This window comes from Varroa destructor, unplaced genomic scaffold (genome assembly GCF_002443255.2).
Source record: "Varroa destructor unplaced genomic scaffold, Vdes_3.0 BEIS01000005.1, whole genome shotgun sequence".
NCBI lineage: Eukaryota > Metazoa > Arthropoda > Arachnida > Mesostigmata > Varroidae > Varroa > Varroa destructor.
The window spans coordinates 33,356,352-33,380,761 of NW_019211458.1; the positions used below are offsets into that span (position 1 = coordinate 33,356,352).

A 24,410-nucleotide genomic window follows, 5' to 3' on the forward strand; every position below is an offset into this window, starting at 1 on the left:
AACTAAGTCAGTAAATAACAGAAATTTTGGGACCTATTTACAAATAAAAAAGCGCGTTCGTTTTATCACGACTAGTGTTACTATTATTTCATAGATTAATGCATTATTTTTTAGTCATTATTATTGTTAATAATACCTATGTTGCTAATTACCGCTTAGTCTTGCTTACGTCTTCTCACGCTATTCTCGCCGTATTCCAGATCCGCATATAATGATATTATTCAGATTTCTAAAAGACCACAATCTAATAGTGTACGTCCTTGCAATTCCTACACTATAGATATGTACATTTGGATTTGTTTGCGAGAACGAGCGCTTATTCTGCGGGTATTTACTTCATGGTAGCTCGGATGTGCTCACTGCGTTGGAAACCTTTATCCCATCGTCTATATTATTTAGCATCTATTTTAACCTGGCGCTTGATTTGGGCATAGTCGTGATCTTTGTGAGCGCGGGTCGGGCAGAATTTCATTGTTTACGTATTAATGGATGGCGCTCAAAGTCATCGACGACACCTTGTACGTGGCTGCGTAACACACGTACATAGCTAGACATCCTGCCTTCCTTAACTGCATTCTGCTACCGTAGCAGAACTTGGCGGCTTCGCCCTGCCGTACTCGCTTTCTTTAGACGGCGGATCTGCAAGTTCCGACGGATAAGATGTACCTCTATTACTTTTTTCCGTACGCTAACAAATATCACGGTCGCACACCGACCTGTGTGCTCTAATCTAGATTCATCTACCTGGAAAATTGCGCACCTTAAGTTGGCGTACGGTTCTGCCTGTGCTCGGAAGCCATTACCACGACAGGCTGGTAAAAATCTTAACTGATGATCATAGCACCGTTTGTGAGTAACTCGGAAAGTTTGTTATAATGCTTTTTTGAGGGCTACCTTCCCTGTCTATCACGTTGTTCCATCAAGGACTGGCCTTGTGCAATTGGCCACCTTCCTTGGTGGATGGATGGTAGATCCGCTTGATGTGTCGGTGTGTCAGTGATGCCGAATGGTGTTTGCCTTTTGCCGGATGCGTTTCCAAAAGCGGTTGCTTAACTTTTCTGGCGTGTAATCTCAGTTCGCTCGAAAGCCCTGTCTGTATATGGATAAATCTTTGTTGCTGCGGTAAGGTGCTTTATAAAGCAGCGAGGAGTCCTTTAGACGTTAGTCGGAATACCCACACTTCGAGCTTTGTTGCTAACTATTCTAGCAATGCCCGTTAACCATATACAGATTACTGGAACATCTTTCGTTCATTGTGCGTCAGCAGGAGAAAAACCTAGAGAACCTCTGATGTAAAGCAGTCATACAGTGGTTTTTTTAAAGCCTTTCCATAAAGTCACTGTGCTCGCAAGCTATCAAGCTATACTCAAAACATGCCTCGTACGATCTTTACATTTCCAGCACCATCTGGTTGGTTAGTCAATTTCGATACTTTAGCATGTGATGAGTTTCTTCTGTCTACTATCTGAGCTAGTGTTCCTGAATGCCAAGATACCGGTCGATTAACTGGGCGATAAACTATCTAATCTATATCGCTAATCGTTCCACTTTTTTTTTTTTGGGCATTCTTATCTCTTTGATTTATGTAAATCCCTATGTATCCTCAAAATTTCTTTTTGAGGTCCATCATCAAATAGTTGGCTCCACGGGGTAAAGTCTCGCTGAACTTAGCGGGGATTTTTCCATCAGACCCATGAAACGGCATAACAACCTTACACCCAGCTATTAACCCAATATCTCTTGTGTCTTTTAGTGTTGGTGTGTTCTTTTTCTTTTACAAAGTACCTTATTTTTTTTTCCTGGTTTTCAGTATTTGGCAGTTTTTGTCAACGCTGAAATTTTAAGCAATGGGGCTGTATGCCTAATTTTTCATAATTAGGCATAAAAGAAATACGCATTAACCACCCAGACCATAATACTCACAACCATTACATACCTGTTACAAAAATTGTACGAGCTGACTTGATTTTATAGTTTGTTGGTAAACACATGCGTATTGTACCTACTTCTACGGCCATGGATGTAAATTTGTGTTTAAAATAGTATTTACTTTAATGTTATGAGCAAAAATCATATAGAGTATTTTGATAATAAATAAATTCAATCGATTCGTTTTATTTTGGCTGCGGCAATGGGACGCGATGCTGAACCGTTAGCCGTCGGTTTCTTAGGAGAAGGATGAAGTTAGCGGAGTTAGCCTTCAACGGGGTCGGCCAAAGAATGAGACGATGAATTGGGGAAACTAACTGAAAATCGTACACGCTAGAGAGGCAGCCGGCAAAATAAGCGAATTATCCTGTAACTGTTGAAATCGGTGTCTAGGTACGCAAAAATGCTATTTACTGTACTTTCCATCACGAAGGTCATTATCGAAAACCAGCGGTTCATGTTAGCATGCCACGTTAAGGGATCTGGGTCAATAAAGACTGCCTCGCAAACAGCGGAGATCGGTCACAAGATGATACTTTAGATATGACGGTACAATAGCTGCCTTAAAACGCCAGATGAAACTAGGCCTAGAGCGCAAGATGAGTGCGTCTAGAATGGCCTAACTGTGATACAGGTTATGATTTGAAAAATCAATACAACGTCCATGGCTATATAATCGCCGAGGGAGTGCTGACTGTAAAACCTGTGAGCCCCAAAGTATGATTCGATAGTAAGATGCTAGCATTTTTGTTTATTAGCAGGTGTTAGTAAATCAGTAATAGTGAAATAGTTGAGGGGTTAATGTTTGTTGATCTAGAGAGCTCGTCGCCGCCGCCTTTGTTTCTCAGGCCCGTTGTCATTCAGAGTCCTCTCGAAAGCGAAAGTACTCCGCAACTATAACCCACGTGAGGTATCCTGCGTTCATTTAAGACTTTCTTTATTCGCTATGGTCGGCCGTCTAGCCACTGAGTCTAAGTGGATATTCGCCTTAGTTAATTACAAATCGTTTATTTCAAAGCATTGTTATTATTATGCCTCATCATGCAACTTAAATATACAATAAATTCCGACAACTATTCACACCCTAACGAGACTTTATGCTCGATGTAACTATATCAACTTAATCTTTACCAGGGCTGTTAAACGTTGAGTTATGTCCTGACAGGGGTTACTTTCTTTACCATAACGCTGATGGTTCGGATCCGACTGCTTCATACTATTAGGAGTTTCAGTTTCAAGTTGTTGGTTCATTTTTGCCAGCAGCTTCCTTAAACAAATAATGTAAATGAAGAGAACAATTTCATATTAACTATCATTAAATATGTGTAGAAGTAACGACACAGAGAATTATTATGACACGAAAATTTTAGCCATCGTTACTCTTAAGTACAGTAATAGCTGTTATCTGGTTATGGTAGAGTCGCTCGCTGCATTTTCTAGTTTATAACAACAATCGCTGAAAGCCCATCTGAACGACCGCCATAGCAACGTAAGGCCTCTGATCTCAGGTAAGACGAGTGCGTCGAAGAAGCGGAACGCAGCTAAAATTAAGGTAGGCAAATGTCTAACTAGAAACTCGAGAGCGAGGCGCTATCGTGAACCACAAAACAGGGGTTTATTCTTTTCAGCCGAGGGTGGCAACAGCAGTAACCGAATTAACTACTTTTTTGCCACCTGTTTATGTGGCCGGCTTAACAGAGCCTTTAATATTCTTATCCTTCTCGGGTCTCTCATCTTGTCTGCTCCTGTACCCCACATTTTGTCATTACTCCTTAAAGGTTCTTAAGTTTTGTTCATTCACTCTTTCTAGTTGAACTCTTGTATCCCTTATCTAGCCTGTATTTCGCTGTGTGTGTGTGTGTGTGTGTGTGTGTGTGTGTGTGTGTGTGTGAGTGTGTGTGTCTGTGTGTGTGTGGTGTGCTTGTTCTTAACCTTACCTGCGTTCTTACCATTCGTTGCTCAACTATATGCCCAGTCATAACAGCGGCAGCGACAAGCAATAGGTAGTTCTTTTGTTACGTAGATATAGAAGCTGGTGCACGAAGAAGCCATTAGCGATTAGGATGGCCACGTACACGGAGAGGTATTGAATAAGTTGCCTGTTAGAGACAGCGCTTGGAGGGTTTAGGAAGGCTGCAGAGGTTTGGTTCAGTGAATCGACTCATGAAGATAATTTTTGTAAATCGCAAAACCTTTCTTAGTAGCAGACCGCCAAGTGCGAAAGGGTGGGCGACTGTTAAACGAGCCATGACGCCGGTTGTTTTTTCTCTCTGCGCCTCCTCGCTGACCAATCGTAGCTGTTCGAACCCAAAAGACCCAGTTGAATTGCTTACTACACTCTTTTCGAAAGTTAAGCTCCGTGATTTTACTTGATGCGCAAATCCTCGAGAGCTGCTTGCGATGCAGAGATGAAAATGGTCATGTGCAGGCTCTTCTAAGGCGGTCAGAGCTTAAACTGGCAAACAACATGCCAGCATCGAGAGACAACACGTTGCACTCTAATCCACCTTAAATTGTCCCTTACTCTGTCAAAAGGGACTTTCAGCTCGAGGCCAGTGCCGCCATGAAAATTACTCGTTCCTTGGCTGTTTCTACACTATGTCGGTCCTTGACCGAGGTACACTTCAATGACAAGGACTCACGAAGACATTTAATGCAGTATACGTCATATAGACATAGACTTCGATACTGCGGAAACCTATACAGAGCAGATCCGCGAGTTCAATAAATTTTGGGTTAAAAATTGTGGTTCGAAAAGCGACGGGTAAAAGGGAACGAGCCTGTTAGAAACGCCGTCGAATGTCGCAGAGGGTTCTCGTTGCCTGGTCGTCATCGAGTCAGTGAAGGCTCTTGGTGCAAGGGGACCTTTAAAAGCCAAGGGAATAGGCGGGGCAATTCGCTCTGGCTAACTGGCTGGTACCCTTGGCACGTCGCTGGTTTTGCTACCAGCAGCCGTCGTCGCTCACCAACATCGCGTCTACCACATGTTGGCCATTTGCTGCTGCTGTTGTTATGAGAAGGGACCGCTAAACCCAACGGGGAGCCGCTTTTCGTCGTGCTTACCGATTTGCTTAGGTTACTGCTGCTGCTACCATGTACGCCAAACCTAGTCGAGCAGGCCTTCCAGTTGACCTGATCTGCTGTTTGCCTTTGACCCTACCACCATCGCTGCTGTTACTACTGCAGTGAGCACATGAGCCGTTGGTGGCAGAAACGTCACCGTTTTACTGGTCGACACGGCTAATGTAAGCAGATACAACGAACGCTCGTTCACCTCCTAAATGACGTATTTACCAGTTTTACGTCTCTGTGCAGGCTGGCACCGATGATAATGGGTAAACCAATGGAACGCGGCCGACGGTGTCGTTAAACAAAGAGTCTGCGAAACTTCGAGAAGGTTTCAATAGACGAGCGAAGCGGTACTGAGCCTTTAGAGCAGGGAAGATTGAACGAATCAGCAGGTCCAATCTAATAATAAAACTAATTTTAAGTTGCTCGTCAGTTGTTTAACTCTTGTCTTAATGGCTCAACGCCCAGTTGATGACTAACCAAAGAGCCAGGCTGAGAAATAATAATACATACAAAATAGGCCTGGCTTGTTATCGAAGTTGCTCCATCCATTGAAGGTGATCGTGTATATAATAAGAATAACTCACGTAATAAACTCTTTTTGACATTGCTATTGGAATTAGTTTTCAGCTTTTTATAATAAAGAATAAATATTTCTCACGATTTTATATTCCTTCTTTTTTATTGCATATATTTATTCAATAATAAATGATATGTTATTGTATCTACGGTACGGATCATTGGTAAGCCGACAAATGCGAGTATTATGTTACGGTTAAAAGAGTCATTTCTAGCTTCCTATGATTATACCCAGTTTTAAATATTTAATTATTGCTTGAAACTAGTATAATACGCAAAAAATGGAGATGACTTACTCATCCGCTTCATTATATACATATATTTGCACACGCAAACATGTATCCTGATAGGAGGACGTTTTACTGCCAGACAATGATTTAGTACTAAATAACATACACTTAAGGTTCTAGGCTCTAACCTATGGGATTGGCAGCGTCGAGAATCCGACAGTTATAGGACTGACGACGTGAATGAACGAAAAAGGGTAAAGGGCCAGCAGCGAGCCGAAATTACTGATGTTTGTGGTTGCCATTACGGCTATCACTGCTGTTATGCACTTCCTTGTCGCACGGGCCTCTGCTAGTGGTTTTTGGAGGGAAAACAAGAAAGATGACAAGCCAACCAACCCTAGGGGTTTCGTAACATCCAGCAGCAGAAATACGACTCCAGATTTGAAGTCCTGTACACGACGAAGCAAAGCAGAAGACACGTGTTTTTCACCTCAGGCAAGCCATAAAGAAAAGCAAAATACGCGATAGAAGCAGAGCACCCGTAAGTAGGGCACAAGGCCCGCAAGTAAGGCCGTTGTGCTGCTCGCACTGATAAATTGGGTTAGGCCCTCGTTGCATTCTACACGTCAACTGGCCAGCCAACTTACCTATCACCGGGGGAGCGAACGAATGGACGGATAACTGACTGACGAGAAAGGAGGACGAGGGGAGAAGAAGGGCCCAGTGACGAGCCTGGAAGGTATCAAGGAAAGAAGAAAGGGAAAAACAGCCACAAAGCGATCGAGCTTTCGGGTACCCTTGTACGACCGTGCAGGTTCGTTCAAACAAACAACCAATTCTTTGCGTCACGATTGTCGCCGCCACCGTTATCGCCGCTACTTCTATTACAGATACAAGACCGCTGTTACGACTTCAAGTTAGGCGAAGAACAGAAATCGAAGCGAGGAAAGCACCATTTTACCTCTATTATATAGAGAAAGGAAGAGAACCTACATGAGAGCGTAATAGAGGGAATGAATAAAAGAAAGACAGGAAAAGGGAAGTGGTGTTGGCTGCCTTTCGGCGCATGGCAACTGAATGAGCGTCGGCGTTAAGGTACACGACAGGAACGACAACCACTGTGCAAGACGAATCCAATTAAATTGCTTGAGTGGCTCTTCGGGCAACTGAGAGCTTGGCAAAAATAGGGAAGGGGGCCATGAATGTATGGGCTAATCGGCAATAGAGGACGTCACAAAAAGCAAATGGCCATGGTGTGTCACAAATGAAGGACTATAGGGGAACTCCTTGCACGAGATCGTTTTATCGCTGGAATTACACGCAACCAGAAGAATAAAAACGATTATTATTATTGTTATTTGTTTCGCTAGAGTTATATTAGTGTCGTTTTCTGAAATTAGGCTTTAGATTCTTTTTAAGCAATTTAACAGTACTTGTTAATTGTGCTATTATGTATTCATAAAAATTATTCACAGCCCATTTCAGCTTGGCTACGCTATAGGCGTCCATAACTGATTAGGGAGTTAACGCCCTATTGCTTAATCTAGCCGTTGTGCACTAGTACGCTCGACCATAACATGTCTATGTGTTCAACGAAAACGTATTACAAGCCTGTTTCAGTTTGTGTTGAAATAGCCTTTCAGCATAAGATGAAACCTCACTTAGCTTAGAACTATGTGGCCGCCGCAAATCTAAATTAAAAGTTTTCACCCGACAAGAAATATACTTAGAGTCTTGATAAAAGACTACGCAAGTCAGTGTGCGACAGTCAACGGAATTCTACATACTTCCTCGGTATAAATTACAGCTTCTCTTTGGCGTTCCCTATCTTCATACCATACCCTTAGTGCGTCAAGATGATAGAATCCTCTAACGCTGCATGAAGAATGGATACATATACAGATTTGGCTTGAAAGTGTAGTGCGAAACGCAAATGTGGAAATTTATTTTAAAAATAATTAGCTACGACATTTTTAACGGCCTGGGAGGGCATTTGGCGAACATATGTTGAATACCGTTGAAGGTACCTTTTTGGCTTTAAAAGCTAAGGGCTCAGCTTTACCGTGAATACGTGATAATTGGTTTATAAAAGTTTGCAGTACTTTGCTCCGATTGTTTTTTAACAGAAAGCCGACAATGGGGCGTGTTTTTTTGCAACTTCATTTTTCAATCGACGAGAATATTATTTTAATTCAACCCTTGCTACAATGTCCGTGGGCTATTTATGCTTTTTCCCCGCAAATATGGAAGCCAAATTTGTATAAGGCTATGTTGTTCTCTGAACTGAATCAAATAGGTAAGTGTTGCCAATTTGTCATAATGAAGCCATCTCTTTTCGATTTTTCAGATTTATATGCTCGTTTTGTTCGGTTGCGTATCTATGGATGCATAAGACAAGGACGACGCTGGCTAATAATAAAATGCATTTAATAAACAATCCAAGCCTTTAATAAATCATCTTTACAAGAGAGGCAGCGCAAATACACCTGGGCAGTCGAATTCCATATCTTGGAATCTGTCTTTTTTGCTATAGATCTTTACAAATCATAAGCAAAGTAAATATGATTCTTTTTTTTGATAATCATGAAGATTGTCAGTCGCCAATTGTCGCCACCGATGTTGTCTCGTTGTGCTCCTAAAATTGCTATTGTTGTTGTTGTCGTTGTTTCAAGTCGTCTTAAGTCAGCTGCAGCCGCTGTCGTTACAGTTCGCCCCCTACCCACTTAAGGGAACAGACCCTACGCCTCTCGTTCACTCATTCAGTCGCATAGGGACTCACTCAAGCGTCGTTGTCCAGCAGTCTACCGCCGCGAAGCAATGCCTTTCTGCGGAACCATACAGTTCACGCAGGCCAACGTTTCCATCCCTTATCCTTTTAGTCTTTCGTGTAGTCGTGTGCCTGTGCTTTTTGTGCTATCCCATCTCGACCGCTTTCCTCGCTTACTGCATACTCGTGGGCTGTTGTGCCTTCCACGAACAGAAGAATCTTCTCTCAGTTTTCTGTTGCTGCTATCGCCGCCATCGTACTGAATAATTAACATGTTGTCCCGTCTAACCAACACCCAGAACGAGCAACGGCTAAAGTAGTAGGACTCGACTCACCCCCGCACTTATCCTGGTACCAGAAGCCATAACATGCACCTACTTATTCAGCAGCTAGCCACGAAGAGTCTTAGAGCTTCCAGCAGAAGCAACCACCCACAGGCATGAAGTACCCTGTTCTCGATCTTCCTCCTTTTCTCCTTCTGTTCCTTTCCTAGGCCACCACATTCTTGTACAGTTTCTTGTCCGTCCTCACCTTTTTACTTTATGAGCTTTTTCCTCCACGATGCTACATCATTCTCCTCCACATCCCTGTCTTCCTCTTCCCCAACACGCTTCTAATTCCCCGCCCTCTGTCCAGCTCGTCTCTCTGTCTTAGAATAAACAAAGTTTAGTCTGCTTTCGCTGGTACAGTCGAGGCTTGGTCGGACTTGACCCAACTGTTGTCGTCAAGTGTAGCTGCATCACGCTCTGTTTCACTGGTTGTTACTTTACCCGTCTTGTTTGGTTTTCGGCTGGACAGTAACTTTTCGGAGACGTGCGCAGAGTCGGCTTAACAACAGAAGACGCTCTCCTTCGGCAGGTCGCAGACGCTCCACATGACTGGCTTAGTGGCTGGCTTATTTCCACACTTGGTGGCCACTGTGACGGTGGATGGCGTCGACCAACCCAGCTGTCGTTCCGCTTTTGGCGATACAGAAGAGAAGATATGTCGACGGATAAATTATTGCTCACAAAAGTAGAGACTATCTCAGTAGCCGCTGTACAAGTTGCTACTCTACATACACGTACTAACATATCTAGTACAATTCGGCCTGTCGTTCCTACATTGTTATATGGGACGAAGATACTATCCTGAATTGAACCTTCGCTCCTTGTCATTCATGACCATTATTTAAAATAGAAGCTATGTGTTAGCTCTCGTCAAAACATAAACGGATAAACGATAAGTAGATACCGGGACATATTTGCGGGCAGCACCTAATTGCGGTCGGACGGATCGATCGAAGCAGCGCTGAAACCACCACCACGTCGCATTTGAAGACACCGAATGAATTCCACTTCACTGTAGTATTCATGTATATACTATGCATTTATCATGAACGCAACTGGCGCCATCGGGTGCATGTTGAAGTCGATAAAACCAAAAAATGAAGATAGGTGCTCACGCGCGCAGGTACTTTAGCCAATTCGCAAAAAAAATGTTATAAAAATTAAAATAAATGCTTGCATCTCTACTTTATATCATTCAAACACTCAGGCTTTGATTCACATTGTCTATTACTCATTCCACCAATGCCAGCATAACACGGGCGTAGCATAATTTAATGTGCCATCAGAATTGCGATGATCGAACATAGCAGATTTTCGAAAATTTATCGTTTCTATGCTCAATTGATACTTAACCGGAACGATACGATGCCGCAAATTTCCCACCATTCGACATTTTTAGTTCATGGCTTTAGCATGCGTTTAGTGTTGCTAGAGTTCGTCAACGAGGCAAACACATGCTAACAAACGCTAACGAGGATCCGCTATTGTGAATTTTACAAATGTACGAATGTGTTTGCTCTGTAGATACGTTTCGCAGATCAAGGGGCCGTTGGATTCGACAATCCATAGGCATAAAACAGTCATAGATCTATATAGTTTGCCTATTTTCTAAATACGGTGAGGTTTCTACTAATGGCCAAACAAGGTCATCGAGTTTTACCAGTCATTTCCTTAGTCGCGAGCAGTTTCGTGGAGGAGATGATGGACAAGAAGCTGGCGAAAATCACATAGGCGCAGCCATCATGATGGCATCAGCCAGCTAGGTGATGTATCATCATTCGAAATGGTGAAACTTTAAAAGGGAGACAGAGACCGAGTCGCCGCATCTAGATCGAGCGCAGATCGCCTCGTTCGATCAAAAGGAAACAACAAACAGGATTAAGTGACACACGATAGATGGGCGCGAACTGACCTAGTATTGCCTCCGATGGGGCCAATCAGTAGTCGGCCACTTCGTACGTTCTACGGCGCTGAATCGAGCTAATGTTCGATAATCATTAGCAAAAAGGAAGCGTTCTGTCATTACTATTGACTCGTAACGGACCTGCTCCGCAAGCTAACTGTAGAAGCGGCAAACGTTTGCTACGACTCCGTCAATTGAATCATGAACATATTCTGCCTGATGGTAAAAGAGCTTTACAACCACTTTCAAGTGTAAGCCTTTTCTATACTAATTATTGCCTGATCCTCGTGCGTAACCCTGACAACAATGGTATATATGATCTTTTCGTATTAAAAAGAAGGAAAACGTATACGTCAATGTTTCGTGTTTCATGCCCGGTATCGCCGTTAGACATACCATCCGGCGGTTGGTTCCAAACATAAAACGCAGTCTGCCCATGTTCGGGTTTGAACCCAGACCACAAGGTGTTCCCAGTATTATTTTACAAATACGTTTTTCAGAAAGCTGTCACGGGGATGCGCCTGCGCACACTTTTGGCTTAGGCTCTAATGCTAAATCTTCAGAGAGGCTGAATATGAGTCGCAGCTTGCAATATACACCACTCCCAAAACCACTCCCAAAGTATACATCGTCTATTGGAAACGCATGTTCTCATAAGCATTATTTTCATTGAAAGTACTTCATTCAGCTCTAAGCGCAAGTATCTAAAAAGGTTTGGCGCCGGGAGTCATCTACGCTTAAGGGATACGAGGTACTATGCGCTGAATTTTGTCACCCCTATGCAAACGGGGTCCTCATGGACGCAGCAGCAGCAGCAGTAGCAAGAGTCGCAGTCTTTCGCATCACTTGGATTTATAGATTGATGGACAGACTTGTTTGCGGCTGCATACTCTCGTAATAAATCAACATAAAGTTGAGATAATTATCGTGAAGTAGACATTGCGCCGCCTTCGGCTTCAAGCATGTGAATAATGCTTGAGGGGGTGGTTGTGCTAATCGTCCCCCCCTCCCACACCAAAACGGGCTCTATGACAAAGGCTGTTCAGAGTCTGAGCCTTCCTCTGACTTTTAGATTGGATTATCTCCAACTTTTATAAACTATAGATAACCAAGTACAAAACGATTTCTAACAGAAGTTTTGTCAAAATCTGGAAAATTAAAGCCCTGCCACCCGGAAAGCCTTTTTTTGTGAAAAATTTGAAATACTTTCTTGCCTATCGGGTCCTGCAAATGCAGTAGACAGGCTAGCGAACTGGTTAATAATCGCGATTTTTTTAAATTAAATAAATTTAATGGATTACTGTAAACAGATGCTACCCACGAGAGATTATCGAAGTAACTCGAGCGTGCATAGATCAATTCGCTGGAGATACCTTATCGAGTCTGTCGTGAACATTGACGAAGTTCCCGGGATCCATTTTAGGTATGTAAACGCCAGACAGACCACCGTATTGTGCCGCTAAACCTTTCAAGGTTAGTCATAGACGGACAGTACATGATAAGCACAAAGACTGTTTTTAGGTGTTTAAAAGTTCAGGTCTGTATACGTAGTTCGCGATAGCGTTCCTGTTTATCCTTTAGCTTAGCTAGGTATCAAGCAGAAGTTGTAAAGGATTTCAGGCCAACGATTGGCTAGTAAAAAAAATTTTAATCGCCTACTTCTTACTTATAGTATCTTAAGATATTCTGGAAAAAAACTAAGGAAGGAGACAAAAACTGTTCCTAGAAGTATACTTTCAAACTAAATATTACGAATACACTGTCATGAGAGCCAAACGGACTTAAAGGGCACATTAGGTGGGCCTATTTAATTCCATGTAGCTACCTGCTTCGTGCTAATTTAGTAGATGTCCCGTACTTAAGGGTTCTGGACAACCGTCTTAGATTGTGCACGGTTTTTTCCCCGGGTTGTTTTTCCAGCTAGATGGCTTTAAAATCACATATCAAATTATACGAGTTATATCGACTCGGCGTTAGCCGCCATTTGAAAGCTAGCATTTAATATTTATTTAGGCTTAACATAAAGCGCCTTGGCAATGAGTGAAATCTATACAAAAATACGTTATATGTTGCGATATTAATTCGATAACGACACATATGCTGCCAAGATCCGTAAACAAATGTGTTGGGTACAGGGTGAAGGTGCATTGTCGAAAACAACGGCCCGAAGATTCGTTCTGATATGAGGGATGCATCTCGTAATATTCGAGTAATTATGAAAATAGTCCATGAAATCATGGCGGAAGCTGAGTGAGACCAATAAGTTAGTGCCAAATAACTAAAAATTAACCACCAAAAAGAAAGTTGACCGCAAAAATAAGTTCGATATTTACATGCTACACGAACCGACGGAAACTAATTCACCCGGTCGTACAGAAACGCAACAGAATCTGAGGCGCTTGATTACAGATGATGAAAAATAGATCAGATATTACAATAATGTGCAAATCATACAGCGCTTCATAATCTGTGGCAGAGCCAAATGTAAAACGATGTATTCGGTGAAGTTGGAAAGGAATTGCCCGCTATGATATGACCTTTACTGTCAACAACCAAGAAACTATTGAAAAAATGTTTAATGAACAGAAATGGGTATAGAATTTTGATGCATCCGTCGTATAGACCGGACCTTACATCGCCAGACTATCATCATTTGCAGAACTTCCTTCAGCTTCAGCAAAAAAATGCAAAAATCACTTGGAAGTGACACAAGTTTTACAGTGTTACCGGAAAAACGGCAGAAGGTCATCGATCCAAATAGCGCGTCTTCAGGTTAGGAACGATACTTTCAAATACGGGAAACACCCTTTCCACTTCGGCTCTGACATTTTTTAATAGTTGTTCGACAAGCCAATACTACAGAGCCAATATAAGAGGAATACAGAACAGTCTAACACATTGCAACATGTCTATAATTATTATTTTTGTTTTATAAAGTGCAAAGTCTGCTATTATAGTACGTGCAAATTATAAAAAAAAAAACCAATGTTTCCAAATAAATCGTCCAAAGCAGGTCAAGTATGAGTATCCACTAACTATAAAACTAACCGGAGCAAATAAATTAAATCAAGAAATTTTTTTGCTTGTATCGTTTACCTACACGCCCAGCTATTCCGGAAGCGGAAAACCTTTAGCTCTACAAAGTGTAGACATTTTGAGTGAGAAAGAACTTTCGGAACGTAACTGGCAAGTAATAATTAAATTTACTGACTAATTAGTGCCGAGATTAACGTATCCTGTAGGAATTCGCTTGGGCCTTTTTGGACCAGTCGATTATTCGTAATCGTCATTTTTGTAGAGCTTTTTAGAAATATTGGAGCTTCTTCCACACAATATCACTCACTGTTTGATGCAGTTCTATAATTCTATTGTTCAAGGGCCTACTCTTAGGACTGGTTCCAGTTGCAACAATAGGACAGCATCGCCACTAAAAAAAAAACTGGGTAAATTTCACTGAATGACTAATATGATAGAGAAGAGGAATCCGCAATGGTCGTCTGTTCTATACGATTCAGTCTGTCTAATTCGATGGCTCTCGAGTCCGTTTCATCTTAAAATGACCTTTGTCGTCTTACGGCCGTTTGTACAACAATCCATATCCTCGTCTTAGAAAGGTATCTATCTGCCAGTCGGTGGACGAGTATTATAAGCGCCAAATCGTATGGGGTTTGAGTGCACATTGTCATTTCGGCAATGTAAGTAACAATTTCAACACTGTGTTGTCGATTAAATAATACTGAAAGAAACAAGTAAAGATGTTTGTGTTTGTTGATTTTCTATGGCCGCTTAATTCATTTATTAATTATCCGAGTTAATTCATTGAGTGGCGGGTAATCCACAGAAAATTCCGTGACAAGAATTTGTCGTCTCACGCTGCGGAAACAATCGTAAACACGCTAAGCGTTATTTTGAATAGAACCACATGAATAGAAACAGAAAAAAAAAAAAAAAAAAAAACAATTTACTGACAGGACTATACTTCTCTTTTGGAAAAATCTGGTAAATGTGGCCAATTTTGAGGCTACATACTATTATCGTTGATGCCTGCATTTTGAAACTGTCGTTTAAACGGTTTGCTACATCTTGAATGAAGGAGCATTTACTTCATACGTATTTTTATAGAACAGAGTGTTGGGATGTGTTAAAGCGTAGATACATAAAAAGCTGGATTTAGAGCTTTGCTAGCATACCTGTCTGTACACTGGGCATACATGTTTATATTATATTCTATAATCCCGACTATTTCCGCTCGCTTCCATGCACACGTTTACTCTACGGCAAAAAAAAAAAACTGGAATAATGTATTCCTTAAATGAACCGTTTTTCATTGCCATTAGCATACAGCAGCACATCAGTTTCACTATCTCTATAGAAACGGCTAGCGAAGTTGTTATGGCTATTGACCAAATAGTGTCTATGGGCACAGTTCCTGTATTTGTTAGAAGAACCTCAGTCTTTGCTCAGTAGCTGACAAGACAGAACAACAGGAGAGCTAACCTCGATGCCACATAGCGTGCATTCACATAGCTACAAACATACACTAAATTACAGATTTGAGTGCACTGAAGTAGGTTACGTTATATGGGTATGGACACACGTTAATGTGACCCGCTGTGAATATATATGTACATAATTCTACATCCACAAACCCATTGACACGTACTTGCATGGGAAATTCTGGGGGACAAAAGAGAGCCCTCGTATGGTCTAAGACATAAGCCGTAATCAGTCAGGTTGGTAGTGCCTTCGTGCTATGGCCGCACGGCTGTTTTTGCCCCTCGAATAGCAGAACATCCTGAACAATGACAGACGTTGTCGACAATGGTAACAGCATTTCATGACTTTTCTTGACGACGGCACGCCAGAAGCGGAACACGCGAGCTTGTAGGCGGGAAGCAGCAGTAACACGAGATAATGACCGCTGGTTGTATGCTTCTGCTAGTGCCACGGCCACCGCTTTGCGATGGCCCATTCGTTCCGCATGACGAGATAGGATAGCGCAAGGCTGGACAATCCGAACGTTGTTTTGCAGTGCTGCATTACCAAGCTAGTTTGAGCTTAAGGGCACCGCGCGTCTTAGGCTGCTGCTGCTTGCGCGTCGGTGAATGGGAAATCACACACGAGGAGCCACTGACTGGATATGAACAGAGAAACTCCGGATGGCAATGGCAGTGGCAGCGGCGGCAGTACGAAAGTAAGAGTTTCACTAAACACAAGGGAGAGCGATAATAAAAATACAGCGACAAAAGGGATAAAAAAAAACGGGAAGAATTAGTGGAGCAGGGGATTTAGGAGGACGATGGCGTGATGACTGCTGAAAATAGGGTACGCGAAGTCGGGAGAGCTTGATGGGGGCTACGCAGATAGACAAGACCAATCAGCCGCCTCTCTCTCTCTCTCTCTCTCTCTCTCTCTCTCTCTCTCTCTGTTGGAGGATACAAAACGAATATCCAGCAGCAAACACAGGAAAGAGAGCCCCTGAAGTTCTCCCCCTTTTGCTTGCACTCTCATTCTGCTTCCGTCGCCTAGCAAGGCTGGCAGGCAGGTAAACAGGCGAGCGCGGGAAAGGAAGGAACATCGACACAAAAAACCTACAGCACCACTAGGAGCTACCGTTGCCATTATGAAACACTGAAAACGCGATAATGTTAAGAAAATTAACAAGTTTGCCCTCTGCCTTTCTTTTTTTTGGGCTCCGATTAATTCGATTCGTTTGCCTGCTTCACGCTTCCTTCTCCACAAAAGCAACGTTTTTGCACCTATGCTCTTTTTTCATCCTACTTATCTGCCTGTTCCTTCTCTCAATTCAAATTGCGCGTTTTGAATTGCTCGTCGTCTTGCTGTCACTGTTGTTACTGCATGAGCCCTGCTGCGAGAAAGCCTTTTCTTCTCATTGACTTGGTGTTTTCAAGAAATAGCTTAGCGACCAAAGCCAACCGCCGTACGCTGAAGAGATAGGTCGCTCTGCACAGAAGCTGCGGGTGAGCAACAGAAATAGTAGTGGGGGTGGACGAGAACAACTGTTTAACTGAAGAAACCGAGCTATTAGAGACCATTAAATTTATGTAACACGCTAGAGTTGAGTACACACAGACGCCATCTTAGGAGTTACCACGCACCGAGGCTAAAGCGTTTTCTGCTAGCCTTAGCAACCTTTTCTGAGGCGAGCTTAACCAAACGCAGGTAATAACGTGTGAAACGCAGCTGATCGAATTGTGATTCGGAAGTTGGAAAGGGAGTGACAATAGCTGCGTTTTACTTGGCCGCCTTTGTCCTTTGACTTTTCTCAAGCTGTCGCTCTGCGGTTGAATGAAGAAGTAAATAGCACTATGACATTGAGACAGACATAGTGTGTAGGGATGGAGGGGAAATGATGGTAAGTAATCCGTCTATACGACACAATATCCGTGTTTGAATCTGAGCAAAAACGGGACGAGAGCACCCTTTCACTGCTCTATAGCTACAACCAGATCAGACAGCCTCTGCCCGCTCAAGTCGGCTAAATAGTTATTTCCAGCAGGCAAGTTGGTAATGAACGCATTATCACAATAGCCTTAAACATCTACTGACTCTAGTCAAATTGGGTATTTGGACCTTTGGAGTATTTATTTTTTGCCAAAGTGGACTTTTAGATCATTCCGTTTGTGGTAGGCCCTTGAAGGCGCGAGTTCTCTGTTTCACTAAGTTATAAATAACATTTTCTACTTTTACTGTTGTATGCTCGCTTCATCGAAATCATTCCGTTTCACAGAATGAAAAAGCTTCATATATACAAAAAAGGTCAAGTTTCTACGTCGAACGGCGGACGAGTGCCATTGAACTTCCGTCACAAAATCTATCCCTAATTTGTCTAAGTATTGTTCTAATGATAATAACTCGAACCTATCAACTTATTTCGATTTGGAATAATTTGGCGAACATCATACTATAGAACTTCAGTTAAACCGAAATTGAAGAAGGACGACAAACGTGGTTCAGCATCAAAGGGAAATTTTTTTACTCTATAACAATTCTTTGCTATCTACTAACTAAAAGATTTTAATTTTTCACTGCTTGAATTGTTCGTGTCTCTAAAGCTCTTCAGGTACATGATTTTTATTTTTCCAAGTGTTTTATCCATTGCACCATTGTAGCTCGTAGCAAGGCGCTGAGCACTGGGGATACATGGTTGACATAAGCTTGTCAGTGTTCTTTTCTGCTCGAGTCAATCATAAGCGAAACAACAGCGCACACTTCGGTACGCTTTAGCTGCAATTTTCGTTAAAAAAAGGTACTTGTATTTTTCGTTCTGTCATAGGAAATCCTTAGCACAACACGTACAGATAGATAAAAGAAGGACGCGCTAAAGGCTTGTAATTTACATATGAAAGAGCTAATGCTACCTTCTGCCAGAGTGTGGACTTCGTGCCAAACAAAACACGTCCCAGCAGCTGACGCTCTGGCTGTCGATTCATGACCTTTAACACAGTTTAATTAATCCAATGACGCGTCCTTGCCTTTTAAATCTTCTAGTGTCGTCACTTTTCGAAGTAGGCTTCATTTTATAGGTGTTTTGATAAGAAAAATTAATTACTGCCTAGTAGGACTTGCCTCAAACTACCTGAAACGTTGTCTTTGCACTTCTGTCTAATATTTCGTTAATAAAAAATTAATATTTGCCTACTCACCTTTTACAACTAATTACACCTTGTAGAGAAAAAAAAAAATATTAAAAATGTTATAATCCATTAAAGAACGCACAGATTTTTTAGTAATACCCTGCATATATACATATCTATCTTACTCAATTATGAAAGACTAGATTAATAAGCAGCGATAAATATTTTCTTTGAATTTCTAATCGAGGTGCTCAATCCTTTCCTATTTCAGTAACTTTGCAATACGTTGTCAGGGCACTAGTCGATGTCTGCCTGTAATGCGCAGCCAAGGAGCGAACAGCGTACAACTGTTCTCTTGATTTTTTACCGTCTTTAAGTAACTAGAACTACAGCTAAGTATCAAGTCAGCTGGTACTCCGAATCAGTAGAACTGCGTGAGTGGAAGAACTTCGATCGTGCCGACGTTTACAGTATAACAGTGATAAACGCGCGATCATAATACACATGTAGATTGAACTTTAGATAATAAGAGTTGGACAAATACAGTGCACCGGCAAAACCTTGATTGGCAAAGCGGGCCCACTGTGTATTCTTGGTTCTAAATGGATTCGGCTTTTCAAGGGCACCCTACAAAACGTTGTTCCTAAAAGGCCTATTTCCAAGCGTTATAAGGCGGAGTCCTTCGCTGACCGTTTCAGATTGTTTAATAGGTGTTGCATTAGACGGTGGACCCATTGTATTCAATGCTATCTATTTCCCAGAGAGTGTTCGGTCATATATTGATTGCAATCTTGGACGTACATTATTTACTGATGAGGTTTTCACTGAGACTGTTTAATTTTGCGGTCCTATGCTATTGCCGATCGCTCAGGACAGGAAGTACAATGAAGCTAGGTGAAGCGACGTAGCAAATAAGGCGATTTCCTTGCCGCTGTATGTGATATGCTTTTGTTTGGAGAGAATCAGCCTAAAGTATCTGTGTTTATTTACTGTGCAAAAACAGACGCACCACTTAATCTTATATAGCTTTTAATTAGCATTTTTCTAACGCCTTACTCTCAGAGCCTCGAAACGGGATCTCAAACTCAAGTAATTTATTAAAATTTATTAAGTCTTACCTTGTGTTGGGTTTAACTTCACTAATATCCCCGTTAATTTCCCCAGCATAATGACCGTGCTCAGCATCCTCACTTTAGGTGCAACAGTACAGGTGACGAGAGCCTGTTACAAGGTTTATGCGCCGCAATAGATATTTCCCGTAAAAGCTAAAACGTCAATAAGCATTCTAGCCTCTAGGAATATCTATTGAACTCCGTGAAAGTATAGCGAGATATAAATTATATGAAATTTCGATAATTCTCCTACAAATAATATTACATGGTAACTGTCATGATGTTTCAATTTAAACATAGAGTTCATATCTCTCGAAATCCGATAGGCGTATTAAATGCACCCGATGGCATTATCAATATTCTATGTATGTATATATGTCTATGTAAGCGAACGTCTTCGAGAAGCATCTATATAGTGGTGCCTTGAAATCGTTCCAGATTAAAGGTCCAATGAGATATATTAAACGTCGGTTAAACATAGAGACCTATCACGCGAAAGATTTAAGATTTACTTTGTCTCTTGGTATTGACGCATACATTTGACGTTACGGGGCGTATACGCAAATGACCAAATTACAGAACCTGAGCTCCGGGTAGGTTATCGTCCATCGATCAATGAGCTGGCACGGACTGATGCCATATGCCCGTGTAGATGAACTAAATACTTATGTGGGAAAGCCATTTTTTAACCTCCTGATCTATGGCTCAATAAGCAGACATCGAAAACAAATATCTGTCCTTAGATATACCACTGACTCGGCACGAAAACTACACTTTTTAGTTCTGCTTATCTCTCCCACTCTAGTGGCTATCGTAAGTTTCTCTAGTACATGTATATAGATACTTTTCTCCGGCATATAAAACAAAGTTCCCACGCGTTCCAATGGAATCAGATCGAAAGAAAGGGAAAGCTGCCTTTTGACTTGGGAATCGTGTCTCGCTGAATTCATTTTCTTATCTCGGTCACATCGTATCATTTTTTTGTATTTATTGTACTGATATTTCGATTTCACTTACGGTGACTCTGTGTCACAGTCGTCATTTTAGGTAAACGCAATTACCGATATAATACTAACAACAATGACAAGAAAACAATACATCCTAAATTGGTCTTTTAACCTTCTCGTTTTTTTATGATGAACTATTTTGGTGGTAGACCGGCATAGTTAGTTCTTGCTTGGTGCATCGTGAGTAGCACAGTTTATAGACGAGGAAGATAAAAATCGGTCGACTACATACGCAGAATAAGGAAAGTGGGGGGCCTTCAGTGCAGTACTAATGAATGAAAAAAAAATACTGCTTGACCTATGCTTCGTGTTTTACGTCCGGTACATAAAACAATAGACATTTTGTCGGCTGGCTCCTTTCTGCATGAAACGAGATGTGTCTATACCCAGATCCCAGCTTGGACCCCCGCGTGTTCTTAACCTTAACAAACAAACACGTTATCCACTGTGCTATGACGGGGATGGACCTTTCCTGTGCAGACTAATTTATTAAAAGACTGGAGCGAAAACGTGAGCTGTGTCTGGATATTATTAGCGTAAACTGCGTATCCACTCGGGAATAGTTAAATTATTCTTTCCACAGATTTTGGTGTATAGGAGTATTACTTTATGTGTACCCTGCAGTTTCAGCAATGCGGAATTACTTAAAAAAAAAAAGCACGCAGATACAGACATCTTGCAAATGTTTTCCTGCCCATTCATTTACACATACCCAAAAAGGTGCATTGACCCTGTTTAGATAGACATTGACTATGATTGCATGTAAAATTTTACGAGCTCAACATCAGATCCTTACAAGGACCAAACTCTCTTCCCTTTCCGATTGATGTAAGCTGTAACTTCATCAAACTTTCCTTCCAAGTTCCACTTGCTTTCTTGTGCCTTAAATATATCAAACTAGTGACAGATTTATTTCATTTTATTTTAATTTAAATCATCATAATGTTTATGGAAAACGGGCGGTAATTAGCTGAATAATTTTAGGAGCTTTAAATTAAAAGCCTTCACGTTTCAAACGTGTTCTTTATTTCAGCAAGAACTGTACAGCGTTTGTTTTGCTGTGCTTCTGCCAATTGGTATGGTCACCTAGACAGCGTCGTGCCAAAGTTCTAAGAATAGAATCAATCAAGCTTCAATAACAAAATCAGAAGTCCAACACGGTTTCTTTTTTGCCTTGATGGTTGGTTACTGCTCCATCAACACTGATGGCCAAGCTTATTGTTATCAATTACCCAGGCTTACTTATCACGAGTTAAAAAGAAATCAGCCGGTAATCATATGGATCTACAAAAGTAGACTTCTCAAAACTGTGAAAATTTCCTCTAATAATAAGGAACGCATCTCGACATACATAATATAATATAATCCTGTCATCTATCTAAAAGATGTTCATTTACATGTGTACAAGTATATATGATCGCTGCCATATAGTGCCGGGAGACCCAGCGGGAAAAGGTCAAATGACTTAAAAAAAACTCTCGCAGACGCTCGTCCCGAGTCACTTTTTCGCGTACTTTTGATAAGGTTGGCCACTATAACGGCTGGAGCAGATCTCTGGCCACGTCGTTTTCAAGTTGAACTAGTCCGTCGGTCTATTCTAGACCTCCGGAACAGCCTCAGAACGAGGTTCGTGTATTGCGGCAGGCCATAATTGCACCAGCAAGTCAAAGCGGTAGCCGGCCACAATTACAGCTTGAATCTCTGGTACCTCAAAGAAGCTTCGAGCAGTGAGTTGCAGAACATCAAAAATACTGGCTGTGCAATGGTCGCATCCCGATGAGCGTGGCTAAAAGGGTATGAATAAAAGATGATCTCTTAGAGATAAATACACAACTGCTATACAGGGCTGGAGTGAGTACCTGTTAATACGAGTATGCCACGGATAAAAGTGCTAGTCGGCATTTTGGACGGATTTGGCGGAGTTGATTTTCTACGGAAACAAGCAGTATGCCGAGTGAAGTGGATCAAGGAGTTGGAGTACGTTACCGAAGTGGGCCGCGTATTACATGATGCGCACAGATATGGTAGTATTTTAAGGCCATTGACACGGATTTGCGGAAAAGCTTTAAACGTTTCCTTTTCAAGTGCCTAAAGGAACTTACAACCGTAGCTTTTTTACAGCTACGAAAAAGAACGCGGAAATATTTTACGAGCTCGTATTCGCAAAGTGGGACCTGGATAACGAATTAGGACTAAATATATTTCAGAAACTTTTGGCAAACGTTAAAAAAACAACAGGCTTTGTTTGCTTTGCCACCGCGGCGCAAGTGATGTCTTATGCCGAACTGGTGAACGGAGTCCAGCATCACAGGCCGGGAAGACTTAATTGTTGAGAAACGTCGCAAGCTGGTTTCGAAAACTACCCTAACGTAAGACCAGGGTCCTTCAATTAATGTAGGACTGGAAGGAAGCATATTAAAGTCTAGTGTCCACAAGAACGATTTCCGGGTCTGCAAACTGGTGTGCCGTATTGTATCTCTTTCATAATAATGAGAGTAGCCATATATATATTGTGATACTTCCCTAGAGGCAGACGGAGAAAAAAGTGATCTTGGTGTCTGGTATGCCCTTCCGTGGAAGCGCTGCCGCAGTAAATCGTGAACAACGAAATACGTCCAAGCCACTGCTGGCCCAAATTTCAGCGCTGGCAAATGGTGACAAAAATTATGAAGGTATTAAAAAAAAAGCCAAAAGGGATAGAAGTTGCTTATGTGACCACCTCTGTCAAACTTCGGAGTTGCCCTTAGCTGTCCCTTATGTGGACAAGTTTTCAGAACCACTTTTCGATATTACTTCAAAAAGTGCCAGGAGCAACCTCGGTGAACCTAGTTAGTTTTTCCTCAACAGACTGATAGGGCGGCTGAGTGACTAGGTACCACAGCTTCTGTAACTCTTTTTTCCCTTCTCAAAAACCTACTGGCCTGAGCTGGCAAGGCTGCGATTTGAACAAAGAGTAATTGAGATGCTAGTTGTTTTTGATTTCTACGAGCGTCCACCCAGAATACGCACCCCCTGATTCGGTTATTTTGCTGTCTCATCTGTATGTTAAGGAGATCTTAGACAAAAAGATTTCTCTAAGAAGAGCTTGAAGCAATATCAATAAATGATTCCGAAAACCCGTTTGTATAAAAGGAAAAGTTTATTGTCAGCTTAGAGGAAGCAAACCGCAAGCAAAAACTATCTAACACTCTCCCTAGAACACCGCTTCTTAGAAACAATAGTAATCGGTTAGTTTCTTTACACCTAGTACGGTGTTTGATTACATGATAAAGAATCATATAAAATGTGTCCACACTGTGTTTATTGCTCTTACTGCTAAAGAAACGAATATTGTTTACCCATTGTCCTGCTAAAAAAAGAACCCAAAGGGGTTATTTAATTGAGCTTAGCCCACAAATAATCTCGGCTTGTCAACTTTCTTGCATTGATATTGAATTTTGTATTTTCTTTCTAATAAACTGTTATAATCGGTGTCATCGAGAGCTGCCTTGGCTCGTTCCAATGCGTAAGTGTGATCCATTGAACCTCACACATGTCCTACTGTTTTTACAAAATGATGTGACGGGTCTAGCTCATTGAATGTCAGTAGGGGGCAAGCTAAAGGTACGCCCTGCGTTTACAATCATATCAAGAGCGATGTCAACAAGGTTTCTAATGCTATAAGTTTATTATAATAAACATACGTTAATTACATGAAATTAATGGAGTTCACTAGAACTCGGATTCAAACTAGGTATCCAATGTAACTCCGAGTGAAGAGACCACTACCAAAAAAAAAAAGGCATCTGCCAAATACCGGCTGCCTTTTCCACTTTTATCAGGTGTCTTTTCAAACGATATTTCCATTGCTGTGAGTCTGGTCGAAACACATATTTTCGGATCGCTTT

The 24,410-nt window shown here is 41.6% G+C and overlaps 1 protein-coding gene across 45 annotated transcripts in view; it reads right to left on the minus strand.

Annotated features, from left to right (window-relative positions):
* LOC111250956 (LHFPL tetraspan subfamily member 6 protein) overlaps positions 1-24,410 on the minus strand; it is a 111,094-nt gene that overhangs the window by 30,984 nt on the left and 55,700 nt on the right. For 17 of the 45 annotated variants that reach the window (XM_086990989.1, XM_086991000.1, XM_086990995.1 and 14 more), the window contains 2 exons: positions 3,061-3,196; positions 153-639 (listed from right to left, as the gene is read on the minus strand). The exons of 12 other annotated variants lie outside the window; for them this stretch is intronic. The gene's annotated coding sequence lies outside the window, so the exon portion shown is untranslated. 16 more of the 45 variants (XM_086991027.1, XM_086991022.1, XM_086991024.1 and 13 more) reach the window with 9 other exon arrangements.